Source organism: Delphinus delphis, chromosome 4 (genome assembly GCF_949987515.2).
Source record: "Delphinus delphis chromosome 4, mDelDel1.2, whole genome shotgun sequence".
NCBI lineage: Eukaryota > Metazoa > Chordata > Mammalia > Artiodactyla > Delphinidae > Delphinus > Delphinus delphis.
Window position 1 is genome coordinate 125,844,856 of NC_082686.1, and position 14,759 is coordinate 125,859,614.

Consider the following 14,759-nt stretch of genomic DNA (forward strand, 5'->3'; position numbering starts at 1 on the left):
TTATTTTTTGATTGGAAAGAAATAGTTTGCCCCTTTACTGAGATACAAATCATTTGCAAATTATCAGTCTTCTACAAATTAACATCTAACTTTCCTGAACCTGGTCTCTAATCAATAGAAAGTAATAGGGACTTCCCTGGTGGTGCAGTGGTTAAGAATCCGCCTGCCGATGCAGGAGACACGGGTTCGAGCCCTGGTCCGGGAAGATCCCACGTGCTGCGGAGCAGCTAAGCCCATGTGCCACAACTACTGAGCCTGCGCTCTAGAGCCTGTGAGCCACAACTACTGAAGCCCACGTGCCTAGAGCCCGTGCTCTGCAACAAGAGAAGCCACCACAATAAGAAGAAGCCCACGCACTTGCTCAATGAAGAGTAGCCCCCACTTGCGGCAACTAGAGAAAGCCCGCGCACAGCAATGAAGCCCAACACAGACAAAAATAGATAAATAAATTAAAAAAAAAATAAAAGAAAGTAATAAGTCAAAAAAAGTTACTTTCCCTTTAGGCCTGCATATCAGATAATGCTTGAGTGTTACCTGAAAGGCTAGATGGTTATCTTAAGTTTGGGATAATTTCTTAAAAATTCAGAGAGGAGATAGATTGAGAAATCAATAATTGCAATAAAATATCATAGGTAGGGAGTGGAATCAAGATGGCTATGTGGGAAGACATGGAGTTCGTGTCTCCCCATGACTAGGGCACCTGCAGGACGCTGGTGGGGGACCTCAATGTCCAAGGTGTTGGGAGGAACCCCCAAGCAAACTGGTAGGATGTGGGGGGACTGAGGGGGGAGGAAAGTGGAGGGCTGATAGGACTGGTGCCTCTGAGGGGGTGGCTGAGATGGGGGAGGGGTTCCCACACCTGAAGGGACCCTTGGGGGCTCGGATCAGCAGGGAGCACACCCAGCGTGCCCCTTGCCCATTCAGCTGGAGAAGTCTGCCCAGCTCTCGGGCCAGGTCCTACACCCTCAGAGGCCCCCTCTGGGCTGTGTGCATCCTGGGAGCATAGGAGGGAGACTGGGGGGAGAAGGAGAACAGGAAAGGTAGGCAGGAGGGACCCTCCAGGACAGGAGGAGTGGGAGAGGAGCGGAGGGCATTGGTCCCACCCACTTGAGCCCAGGAAACTTACTGAGCTCTCACGTGGGGTCCCCCACTCTCTGAGACCAGAGGCGGGAGGCACGTCTGGGCCCCTTCTGTTCTGTTGAGCCTAAGCCCCACCATCCACACACCCAGGGCCTTTTCCAGCCCTGTGGGTCCTAAGCACAGGCCCTGCTCACTGCCCAAACCTCACCCTTGCTTAGGCCCCGCCTTCCACAGCCAAGGACTTTTCCACCTTTATTTTTCCTCCTCCTCTTTTTTACTATTGTGGCTCTGTTTACCTTCCAGTTGTTGTTTCATCTATATTTTTATTTTTATATTTTTTCTAATATATTTGTTAGTTTCCTAGTCTAATTTTATTTTTTGCTTTGTTATTGTTCTCCCACCCTTTTTTTTTTTTTTTTTTGCCTCTCTGCATGGCTTGTGGGATCTTGGTTCACAAGCCAGGGGTCAGACTGAAGCTCCTGTGGTGGGAGCTCTGAGTCCAAACTACTGGACTAAGAGAGAACCTCAGGCCCCAGGGAATACTTATCAGAGTGAGGTCTCCTGGAGGTCCTCATCTCAGCACCAAGACCCAGCTCTACCCAGCAGCCTACAAACTCCAGTGTTGGAAGCCTCAGGTCAAACAACCAGTAAGATAGGAACAAAACCCCACCCATAAAAAAAAGGAAAGAAAAAATGAGACAGCAAAAAAAATATGTCACAGATGAAGGAGTAAGGTAAAAACCTACAAGACCAAATAAATGAAGAGGAAATAGGTAATCTACCTGAAAAAGAATTCAGAGTAATGATAGTAAAGATGATCCAGAATCTCAGAAATAGAATGGAGGCATGGACTGAGAAAATACAAGAAATGTTTATGAAAGATCTAGGAGAACTAAACAACAAACAAACAGAGATGAACAACACAATAACTGAAATGAAAAATACACTAGAAGGAATCAATAACAGAATAACTGAGGCAGAAGAACGAATAAGTGAGCTGGAAGACAGAATGGTGGAAATCACTGCCAAGAAGCAGAATTAAAAAAAAAGAATGAAAAGCATCGAAGACAATCTCAGAGACCTCTGGGACAACACTAAATGCACCAACATTTGAATTATAGGGGTCCCAGAAGAAGAAGAGAAAAAGAAAGGGTCTGAGAAAATATTTGAAGAGATTATAGTGGAAATTTTCCCTAACGTGAGAAAGGAAAGAGTCACCCAAGTCCAGGAAGAACAGAGAGTCCCATCCAGGATAAACCCCAGGAGAAACACATCAAGACACATATTAATCAGACTAACAAAAATTAAATTCAAAGAAAAAATATTAAAAGCAGCAAGGGAAAAACAAAAAATAACATAAAAGGAAACCCCATAAGGTTATCATCTGACTTTTCAGCAGAAACTCTGCAGGCCAGAAAGCAATGGCAGGATATACTTAAAGTGTTGAAAGAGAAAAACCTACAACCAAGATTATTCTGCCCAGAAAGGATCACATTCAGATTCAATGGAGAAATTAAAAGCTTTTCATACAAGCAAAAGCTAAGAGAATACAGCATAAGCAAACCAGCTTTACAACAAATGCTAAAGAAACTTCTCTAGGCGGGAAACACAAGAGAAGAAAAAGACCCACAAAAACAAACCCAAAACAATTAAGAAAATGGTAATAGGAACATGCATATTGATAATAACATTGAATGTAAATGGATTAAATGTCCCAACCAAAAGACACAGACTGGCTGAATGGATACAAAAACAAGACCCATATATATGCTGTCTACAAGAAACCCACTTCAGAACTAGGGACACATACAGACTGAAAGTGAAGGGATGGAAAGAGATATACCATGCAAATGGAAATCAAAAGAAAGCTGGAGTAGCAATACTTGTCTCATACAAAATAGACTTTAAAATAAAGACTGTTACAAGAGATAAGGAATGATCTAATTTTAGATCATTTTAGGTCTAATTTTAGATCATTTTAGGTCTAAAATTAGACACATGATCAAGGGATCAATCCAGGAGAAGATATAACAATTATAAATGCTTATGCACCCAACATAGGAGCACCTCAATACATAAAGGCAAATGGCAACAACTGTGAAAGGGGAATTCGACAGTAACAAAATAATAGTAGGGGACATTAACCCCTCACTTATACCAATGGACAGATCATCCACACAGAAAATAAATAAGGAAACACAAGCTTTAAATGACACAGTAGACCAGTTAGATTTAATTGATACTTATAGAACATTCCACCCAAAAGTGGCAGAATACACTTTCTTCCCAAGTATACATGGAACATTCTCCAGGATGGATCACATCTTGGGACACAAATCAAGCCTTGGAGAATTTAAGAAAACTGAAATCATATCAAGCACCTTTTCTGACCACAATGTTATGAGATTGGAAATCAATTACAGGAAAAAACACTGTAAAAAACACAAATATATGGAGGCTAAACAGTGCACTACTAAATAACCAAGAAATCACTGAAGAAATCAAAGAAGAAATTAAAAAATACATAGAAATAAGTGACAATGAAAACACGACAACCCAAAACCTATGAGACGCAGCAAAAACAGTTCTAAGAGGGAAGTTTATAGCAGTACAATCCTACCTCAAGAAACAAGAAACATCTCAAATAAACAATCTAACCATACACCTAAAGCAACTAGAGAAAGAAGAACAAAGAAAACCCAGTCAGTAGAAGGAAAGAAATCATAAAGATCAGATCAGAAAAAAATGAAATAGAAACAAAGAAAACAATAGCAAAGATCAATAAAACTAAAAGCTGGTTCTTTGAGAAGATAAACAAAATTAATAAACCCTTAGACTCATCAAGGAAAAAAGGGAGAGGACACAAATGAATAAAATTAGAAATGAAAAAGGAGAAATCACAACTGACACCACAGAAATACAAAGGATTATAAGAGACTACTACAAACAACTATATGCCAATAACATGGACAACCATGAAGAAATGGACAAATTCTTGGAAAGGTACAATTTTCCAAGACTGAACCAGGAAGAATTAGATAATATAAACAGACCTATCACAAGTAATGAAATTGAAACTGTAATTAAAAATCTTCCAACAAACAAAAGTCCAGGACCAGACGGCTTCACAGGCGAATTCTATCAAACATTTAGAGAAGAGCTAACACTGACCCTTCTCAAACTCTTCCAAGAAATTGCAGAGGGAGGAAAACTCCCAAATACATTCTACGAAGCCACCATCACCCTGATACAAAAACCAGGAAAAGATATCACAAAAAAAGAAAATTATAGACCAATATCACTGATGAACATAGATTCAAAAATCCTGAACAAAATACTAGCAAACAGAATCCAACAACATCCAACAAAGGATCATACACCATGATCAAGTGAGTTATATCCCAGAGATGCAAGGATTCTTCAATATACACAAATCAATCAATGTGATACACCACATTAACAAATTAAGGAATAAAAATCATATGATCATCTCAATAGATGCAGAAAAAGCTTATGACAAAGTTCAACACCGTTTTTGGTAAAAACTCTCCAGAAAGTGGGCATAGAGGGAACCTACCTCAACATAATAAAGGCCATATATGACAAACCCGTAGCAAACATCATTCTCAATGGTGAAAAACTGAAAGCATTTCCTCTAAGATCAGGAACAAGACAAGGATGTCCTCTCTCACCACACTTATTCACATAGTTTTGGAAATCCTAGCCATGGCAATCAGAGAAGAAAAAGAAATAAATGGAATACAACTTGGAAAAGAAGAAGTAAAACTGTCACTGTTTGCAGATGACATCATACTATACATAGAGAATCCTAAAGATGCCACCAGAAAACTACTAGAGCTAATCAATGAATTTGGTAAAGTTGCAGGATACAAAATTAATGCACAGAAATCTCTTGCATTCCTGTTCATTAATGATGAAAAATCTGAAAGAGAAATTAATGAAACACTCCCATTTACCACTGCAACAAAAAGAATAAAATACCGAGGAATAAACCTACCTAAGGAGACAAAAGACCTATATGCAGAAAACTATAAGACACTGTTGAAAGAAATTAAAGGTGATACCAACAGATGGAGAGATATACCATGTTCTTGGATTGGAAGAATCAAAATTGTGAAAATGACTATACTACCCAAAGCAATCTACAGATTCAATGCAATCCCTATCAAATTATCAATGGCATTCTTCACAGAACTAGAACAAAAAGTTTTACAATTCGTATGGAAATATAAAAGACCCCAAATAGCCAAAGCAATCTTGAGAAACAGAGCTGAAGGAATCAGGCTCCCTGACTTCAAACTATACTACAAAGCTACAGTAATCAAGCCACTATGGTAGTAGAACAGAAACAGAAATATAAATCAATAGTACCGGATAGAATGCCCAGAGATAAACCCATGCACATATGGTCACCTAATTTATGACAAAGGAGGCAAGAACATACAATGGAGAAAAGACAGCCTCTTCAATAAGTAGTGCTGGGGGGCTTCCCTGGTGGCACAGTGGCTGAGAGTCTGCCTGCCAATGCAGGGGACGCAGGTTCGTGCCCCAGTCCGGGAGGATCCCACATGCCACGGAGCAGCTGGGCCCGTGAGCCATGGCCGCTGAGCCTGCGTGCCTGGAACCTGTGCTCCGCAACGGGAGAAGCCACAGCAGTGAGAGGCCCGCGTACCGAAAAAAATAAAAATAAAAATAAGTAGTGCTGGGAAAACTGGATAGCTGCATGTAAAAGAATCAAATTAGAACACTACGTAACACCATACACAAAAATAAACTCCAAGTGGATTAAAGACCTAAATGTAACACCAGACACTATAAAACTCTTAGAGGAATACATATGAAAAACACTCTTTGACATAAACCACAGCAATATCTTTTCTGATCCACCTCCTAGAATAATGGAAATAAAAACAAAAAATAGCAAATGGGACTTAAACTTAAAAGCTTTTGTACAGCAAAGGAAACCATAAACAAGACAAAAAGACAACCCTCAGAATGGGAGAAATATTTCCAAATGAAAAAACAGACAAAGGATTAATCTCCAAAATATATAAACAGCTCATGGAGCTCAATACCAAAAAACCAAACAATCCAATAAAAAATGGGCAGAATGGGGTTTCCCTGGTGGCGCAGTGGTTGAGAGTCCTCCTGCCGGTGCAGGGGACATGGGTTCGTGCCCCGGTCCGGGAGGATCCCACATGCCACGGAGCGGCTGGGCCCATGAGCCATGGCCACTGGGCCTGCAGGTCCAGAGCCTGTGTTCCGCAACGGGAGAGGTCGTGGCAGTGAGAGGCCCGTGTACCGCAAAAAAAAAAAAAAAAAAAAAAATGGACAGAAGACCTAAGTAGACATTTCACCAAGGAATGGTGATGGCCATACAGATGGCCAAGAGGCACATGAAAAGATGCTCAACATCACTAATTATTAGAGAAAAGCAAATCCAAACTACAATGAGGTATCACCTCACATCAGTGAGAATGGCCATTATCAAAAAATCTAGAAACAATAAATGCTGGAAAGGGTGTGGTGAAAAGGGAACCCCCATGCATTGTTGGTGGGAATATAAATTGATACAACCACTATGGAGAACCGTATGGAGGTTCCTTAAAAAACTACAAATAGAACTACCATATGACCCAGCAATCCCACTACTGGACATATACCCTGAGAAAACCATAATTCAAAAAGACATGTACCACAATGTTCATTGCAGCTCTATTTACAATAGCCAGGACATGGAAGCAACCTAAGTGTCCATCGACAGATGAATGGTAAAGAAGATGTGGCACATATATACAATGGAATATTACTCAGGCATAAAAAGAAATGAAATTGAGTTATTTGTAGTGAGGTGGATGGAACTAGAGTCTGTCATACAGAGTGAAGTAAGTCAGAAAGAGAAAAAGAAATACCGTATGCTGACGAATATATATGGAATCTTAAAAAAAAAAAAAGTACTGATGAACCCAGTGGCAGGGCAGGAATAAAGACGTAGACATAGAGAATGGACTTGAGGACACAGGGAGGGGGAAGGGTAAGCTGGGACAAAGTGAGAGCGTGGCGTGGACATATATACACCACCAAATGTAAAATAGATAGCTAGTGGGAAGGAGCCGCATAGCACAGGGAGATCAGCTCGGTGCTTTGTGACCGCGTTGAGGGGTGGGATAGGGAGGATGTGGGGGAGACGCAAGAGGGAGGGGATATGGGGATATATGTGTGCATATGGCTGATTCACTTTGTTGGGCGACAGAGGCTAGCACAGTATTGTGAAGCATTTATACTCCAATAAAGATATATTTTAAAAAATCCCTTTGGGGAAAAGAAAATATCATCGGTAATGATAAAAACAACTAACGTGTGTGGGGTGCTAGTCACCGGTCTCTGTTTTTTCTTGTATTAGCTCTTTTAGTCACTGTCTTAAACCTTCGAGGCAGGAGCTATTGCTGTCCTCATTTTATAGAGCAGGAAACTGAGCTAGTCTGTCTCCAGAACCTGTGTGCTTCACTGCCTCCCGTGAAAAAACAGCTGAGGGTCCAGTAGGATACGTGTGCATTTGTAAATTGGACAGAAGAAGGGACGCAGGGTGATGGTGGACTTAGATACACTCCCATGTTTCGTTTCTAATCTAAATTTTGAATCAGGCAATGAGATCTAACAACTGTGTGCTGTGAGGGCTGCCTGGAAACCCTAGAATGGTTTGGGTAGAATGCTTGATACAGTTGGCCAATCAGAGTCGCTGCCCCTGGTCATCGGACCGCATGTGTCAGCTCATTAAACCATCACTCACTCCCAATACTAGAGCTGAAGCCGTTATGTTGGTGTGGGGAGGGACACCTGGATGTGTATTATAGTTCAGTGGGACGGATATGTCAGTGTTCTTTGTTAAAAAAAAAAAGAATTTCATTAGAAGCTGGCATTATCTGAGAGTCTGAGTGCTTAGTCAGAGGGCTCTTGGGCTTGATTTGGTATCTAGAACCCATTTTAGCCCAAGGCCAATGTGTAGCCGAGCTGAGCTCTTCTTTTCTAATTAAAGAAGTCTACAATCTAACCCTCCCAAAATACATTAGTAAACAGTGGAAGGAATGCTCCAGCTTATAACACCCAGAGTAGGTGTTCGTACCCGTCCCACTGTTCTGCCTTTTGGGGGCTGGCACGCGTTTGAAGCTGGAGTTGTGACTTAATGAGGCACATTGTCCTCCCCAGCCGCCTTTTGTTTTGTCACAATTAGCTGCACGTGCAGAACTGTTTTCATCTGTAATTGCTCCCACGAGGGGGTAATTGCACCCCAAAGTGGTTGGCTGCACCAATGGTAGGAGCAATTAGGAACAAAAATGCAAATAATTGCAGGCATCCGAATTGCAGTTTTATAAAAGGGACACCCAGTAGAAGCTTGGCTGAAGACTTGGCCGCTCTCTTTTTTTGCCAGTGGAAGTATATTTGTTATTTGAAACCAATATTATAATCTCTGAACCTACCTTGACTTTCCACACTTCTAGGGGCCTCTTGGAAATGGTGTACATTACAGGACCAACGAAAACCCAGACCGATCCCAAACGGCAGATCATTTAGGACCTAGAAAATGAAGTAACTTAAAGTCAAAATTATCTTTGGGGGAAAAGAAGTACAAACGATCGAACAAATGCATTTTTATCATAACTGTGCATCTCATTTCCCCACACCAAACATAGGGGAAAATAGGGTTACAGAATTAGTAATAAAGTTATTTTTTATTGACTGAGCCTCTAATCACAGAATTCCAGGAATTCTAGATACACATCCTTCCCATTCCCGACTTCCCACTAAATTGTTCCCAAATAATGCAGGATCATGGCAACCTCAGTGAGACATGATCATAGCCTCTCTCCATGGCTTTGCTCCCTGCGACTGTTCCCTGCGATGTCCTCCTAGACTTCTCCATCCAGGTAGCACTGGGCTATGCCGGGTGGCCTTGGCTTTCTACTGCTCCGGATGGCAATGGGGGCTCCCAGGTTGTCCCCTTTGAAGTGGGGAAAATACACTGTTGTCCAATTGTGTTACGGCCTGTAACACGGGCCACGAGGGAGTGCGTCTTTCTGCTCTCCAGAAATTTTAGTGAAACATCTCTGTTGTGCTGCACCCCGCAGGCCCACAACTGTTTTAGTTGCCCAGACTTGGGACCAAAGAAAGAGCCCAGAGACAGTGAGAGACACTTCAAGGGTTAATTGGACAGGGGCATCTTACCCAAAGGGTCCTGGAGCGACACCACACCAGTGTGCAGCAGAACGTAGGCAGGATGTGGCAGAAACCTTCACTACGCAGGGGAGAAGGAGGCTGCCCTTTATAGGGGGAATTGACGGCAGGTGGGCACAGAAGTTACCAGGGCCAATTAAGCCTTATAATTAAGAGGATTGGATAGTCATGTGAGTGAAGCAGGGACTGATCAAGCAGGGGATGTACAGAGAGCAAGAGAGCAGCCATCTTGAGTGGTCCAACAATACAGCCTCTCCTTTATTTTTGTGCTTCAACTTCCCCAGCTCTAGCCAGACTGGGGAGAGGGGGTATAGGGGAAAGCTAAGCGTGGAGGGCATCAGGAAGACCGATGCGGAGGGCAATGTGAGCGCTGCGCCCTCCACTGTACGCAAAATCACCCCCCACTCAACATTAGCGCACACGCCAATTCTTCTTTTAGGAGTTTCCTCCTGTTAGCTTCTTGGACCCACAGGCAAAACGACCTACAAATGGGCTCCTCTTATTTAACCACAGTGTTCCAGAGGTCCCTGGACAGGCCTGAATTTTCCTGGAAACACAACGTAAGCTGCCTTGGGACCCCAGCTACAATGGTATTGGTTGACAGAGAAACATTGCCCTAAGGATGGGAAGGCAATATTTTATGGCAAAGTGTTTTACAGCAAGGAAATAGCAAGCACCTATTGATTATGGGCCCATGGGGGCCAATGTCACCAACGGAATGAAGAAAATAAACTCTTGATGTGTGTATTGTTTAGCATTCCTGTATTAGCAAAGTCTTTCCCCTGGGGAATAAGTTCTCTACATGAATCAATGCCAATACAACCAGAAGCATGTGGAAGAAATAGAGGAATACATAGTGCATTTCCTTCTGCTAGAAAACCACACTTTTGTCTTACTTGTAGGGTCAAAGTAGAACTTGCAACACTTTGGGGTGGAAAGTGGGAGGGTGAGGGGTGAGCTCCTTTGTGGACAAGAAACAATTTGGAGGAAACACTGGGCCACCTGTGGGCAGAATGTATTTAAAAAACAAAGGTTGGCCCAGCAGTGGAGATCTCGTGCGTGGCTGCTGCTCCAGGCATGAATTCTTAGTCAATTTAATAATAGCCTCCTCTGCCCAGTGCTGGGAAAGAAATGTCGTGTTCCATTTATTCTTGCTGTTTGTAGCATCTGGGATACTGCTCCATCATCCTGCCAATATAATTCTCCCCTCTTTCATAGCTGTAGGCAGCCCTTGTCCAAAAGATTTGCTTTGCAGATAAAAGAAGAGGCATTAAGTGGTCAAAAATGACTAAGGTGAGGGCTTAGAAAGTGTTTTTGCTAAGACTGAGAGAGGAAGTAAACAAAAAAAAAAAAAGAATTGTGCAAGGATATTTAAGAGGGCTGCTCAGATATGGCAACATGAGATGAAATGTGGTCCAGCCAACTATTTGGTTTGGGTAAACAGAGAAGGTAAGATCATTCTGAGTCCTAGAAAATCCCCTTGTGGAAAGTGACTGCCTCTGTGTCCCAGGCCTAAAAGAAACCTTATGACTGTTTGTGGAAGGAATTCTCTGGGCATAGGCTGCTGTCAGATTCTGTTTTCCTACCTTGGTGATCTGGTGTGTGATCCGCAGAAGGGTTTAACATCAGTGGCTCTGTGTGACAATGGCTTGCCTACGGAAAAATGGACAACTGCCGGACTTCGGTGTGTTACAAGGAAGGGCCTCCTTCCCCGTTTGCCTATGCTAAAATTAATTTAAGCTGGGAATAAAGGCTTGAATGACTCGCTTAGGCTTTCAATCCAAATATTATTTGGAGATGGTACATTAGTGGAAAAAAATCACATTAAAATGTAAATGATTGATATGTTCTTCTAAATCAGAAGGAGGCGATGAAAATGGGGAATAGCAAAACAGACATGTGATCTGTTGAGAGCTCTGGGTAGACTGATGCAGGGTGGTTGGCACGTGAGATGGTAGTTTTTGAATAGCGTGAATAAGAGGGATTTCTGGGTTAGCATCAGGAGGGAGAGCAGAGCATTTCAGGATGGCATGGATGTTGGCTGATTTCACCTGATTGGTATTCTTTCTCCTTTCCTTTTGGGGCACTATGCCTCTCACATTCCATGTGGTCCTGGAAGGGCTAAGTTCTCCCATGATCTTCCCCACCTCCCTATGATACTATCTGACCAATCAGAAGTATTAATCCTTCAGGGCACTAGCCTTCCCTGTGACATGACTCACAGACACTGGGAGAGAGAAGGTATCTATTTTATTCTAGGATTTCTAGTTGTAGGGATTGTGTAAGGCTGGAGTTGCTGCAGGCAATCTCCCCAGCAGTGTGGGAAAAACTGCCTGTGGAGCAAAGCGCCAAGAGGTGAAGAGATCTTTTTATGGCTGAGTAATATTCCACTGTATATATGTGTCAAATCTTCTTTATCCATTCATCTGTTGATGGACACATAGGTTGCTGCCATGTCCTGGCTATTGTAAAGAGAGCCGCAATGAACATTTTGGTACATGACTTTTTCTGAATTATGGTTTTCTCAGGGTATATGCCCAGTAGTGGGATTGCTGGGTCATATGGTAGTTCTAGTTTTAGTTTTTTAAGGAACCTCCATACTGTTCTCCATAGTGGCTGTATCCATTTACATTCCCACCAACAGTGCAAGAGTGTTCCCTTTTCTCCACACCCTCTCCAGCATTTATTGTTTCTAGATTTTTTGATGATGGCCATTCTGACCTGTGTGAGATGATATCTCATTGTAGTTTTGATTTGCATTTCTCTAATGATTAATGATGTTGAGCATTCTTTCATGTGTTTGTTGGCAATCTGTATATCTTCTTTGGAGAAATGTCTATTTAGGTCTTCTGCCCATTTGGCCATTTTAAACAGTAAAATCATCAACAAAAAAGCAAAAAAACCCCACAAAAAACAAAAAAACATGGCACTAAGTAGACTATGAAAAGGACACATCTTTTTAGTATGAGAGCTAAAGCATAGGGTAACTCCAAATTTTTGTTACTCTGTCATGTTTGCACATGACCATGAAGGCACTGTGAGTATTGATTTTGGGGTTACAAATAAATTTTAGTGAGTAGATGCATCAGCAAATGTGGAATCTGGGAATAGTGAGGATTAACTGTATATCATACAATGGAATCTCATTTGCCATAAAAAAGAATGAAGTGCTGGTACCTGCTACAACATGAACGAACCTCGAAAACATGCTAAGTGGAAGAAGCTAAACACAAAAGGCCACATACTGTATGATCCCACTTCTATGAAATGTCCAGAACTGGCAAAGTGACAGAGGCAGAAAGTAGATTAGTGGTTGCCAGTAGGGTAAATAGGGAATGACTCTGCTAGAGATATGGGATTTTTTTTTGGTGTGATTAAAATGTTCTAGAATTAGATAGTGATGATTGTTGTATAACTTTGTGAATATACTAATAACTACTGAAATGTATACATTAAAATGGTGAATTTTATGGTATTAAATTGTATTTCAGTTAAAAAATTAAGTAAAGTTTTAAACTAAAAAGAATATAGAAGGCCTAAAAACACTATCAATATATTTTACCTAATTGGTAATTTTAGGACACTTGATATAACAGCAGAATACACATGCTTGTCAAGTATACATGAAACATTCACTAATATAGACGATATTCTTGGCCATAGTACAAACCTCAACAAATTAAAAAGTATTAAAATCATACAAATTATGGTCTCTGTCCACAATTGATTTAAACTAAAACTTAGTAACAGAAAGGTATCTGGAAAATCCTTAAATATTTGAAAATTAATGTTTTGTTTTTTTTTTGGAGTTAAGTACATTTATTCAATTGACACCAATGGGGAGTGTGCGGGGAGACAGGTTATCTTTTCTTCCACACAAACCATCAGACGGTTTCACAGAGTCTCCCCAAGTGGAGAAGTCTAAATCAGTGCACACCCAGTGGACAGAGAAAGCAGATAGCAGCCCACTGTACAGATATTTACACATAATTACAGGACCCACAGGATGTGCCCTGGCCCATCCCCGCCTCTCCAGTCCCTGACCTGGACCCTCCTCTCCCACCCCAACCTCATTGCCTTTAGCTACAATAAATATCCCAGGGCCTGGGACATAACAGACCACTGAGAGGGCTGCTGGCCCTGGATGGCTGGACCCAGCCGGCCATGGGAAAGGGGTAAAGTTCCTTCAGAAGCGCCCCAACACAAAAGAGGGAGGATTTTCCTCAATGGAGTGGGATTCCGGCATTGCACAGGGATTGTGGAGACCCCTCGCTTCACCTCTCCATTCACCTTTGCCTGCGTAGACACTGATGTAGGCTTCTGCTAAAACGCAGTCCTAAAAAACCCACCAGTCAAAGAGGAAATCACAAGGTAAATTACAAAATAGTTTTAATGGAATGAAAATGAAACATAGCATATCAGCTAAAACAGTGCTTCAAGGGAAAATTATAGAATTAGAGACATATTAGGAAAGAAGAAATGTCTCTAAGCTTTCAGTTTAAGACACTAGAAAAAGAAGAGTAAATTAAACCCAGAGCAAGCAGAAAGAAGAAAATATTTATGAGAACAGCAGAAATCAATGAGATTTAAAATGGCAAAACAATAGAGAAAATAATTGAAACAAAAAACCAGTTCTCTGAAAAAAAAAAATCAATATTGGCAAACCTCCAGCAAGATTGACAAAGTAAAAAGAGCCGAAACAAATCACCAATATCAAGAATGAAGAGGGAGATATCACTACAGACCTTGCAGACATCAAAAAGACAATAAGGGAACACTATGAAGGATTCTACGTGCATAAATTTGACAACTTCGATGAAATGGACCAACTCCTTGAAAAGTATAAAACTACCACAGCTCATCCAATATGAAATATTTGAATAGTCCTATAACTATTAAAGAAATTGAATTCATGGTTATAAACCATGGTTTAAAGAAAACTTAATGAAAAGACACAGATTGGCATGACAGACGCAGCAACCTAGGTACACAGGCCCCTTGTTCCTTTTCTGTCCCACTTTGGTCTTGCTTGGATGCCGTGCCGACCTGCTCAGGTTAATTCCAAGGTAGGCTCATGTTAGCATTACTGTTTCAGTTTGCCAGCATCCTGTGTGTGGGGGCGGGAATTTGGTGGAATTTGGCTCTCCGCTATTTTCTGAGGCTAGAATGGCCTCAGTGATCACTTGTTTACTCTTTTGGTTGTTGAGTCCTTGCCCAGGGGCCATTTCCTGTCTTCACATGATTCCACCTTGGTAGGGGTGTTCCATGCAATATTTGGGACTTACACCATTTATCTGCATTTTAAAGTTAACTGGGCATCCTGTATTTTTACTTGTTAAATGTGGCCACACTTACCTCAGGCCACTTCCCCTAGGATTCCACCTACTGTCTGTCCCAGGTAACCCCTGAGAATATCTTTTCCATGA

General features: G+C 41.6%; 1 long non-coding RNA gene across 2 annotated transcripts in view; it reads right to left on the reverse strand.

Annotated features, from left to right (window-relative positions):
* The window catches only part of LOC132425068 (uncharacterized), a 107,413-nt gene that overhangs the window by 15,659 nt on the left and 76,995 nt on the right, over window positions 1-14,759 (reverse strand). For both annotated transcript variants that reach the window (XR_009519333.1, XR_009519331.1), the window contains exon 4: window positions 8,580-8,676. This is a non-coding gene — a long non-coding RNA (uncharacterized lncRNA). The remainder of the gene's footprint in view (window positions 1-8,579; window positions 8,677-14,759) is intronic.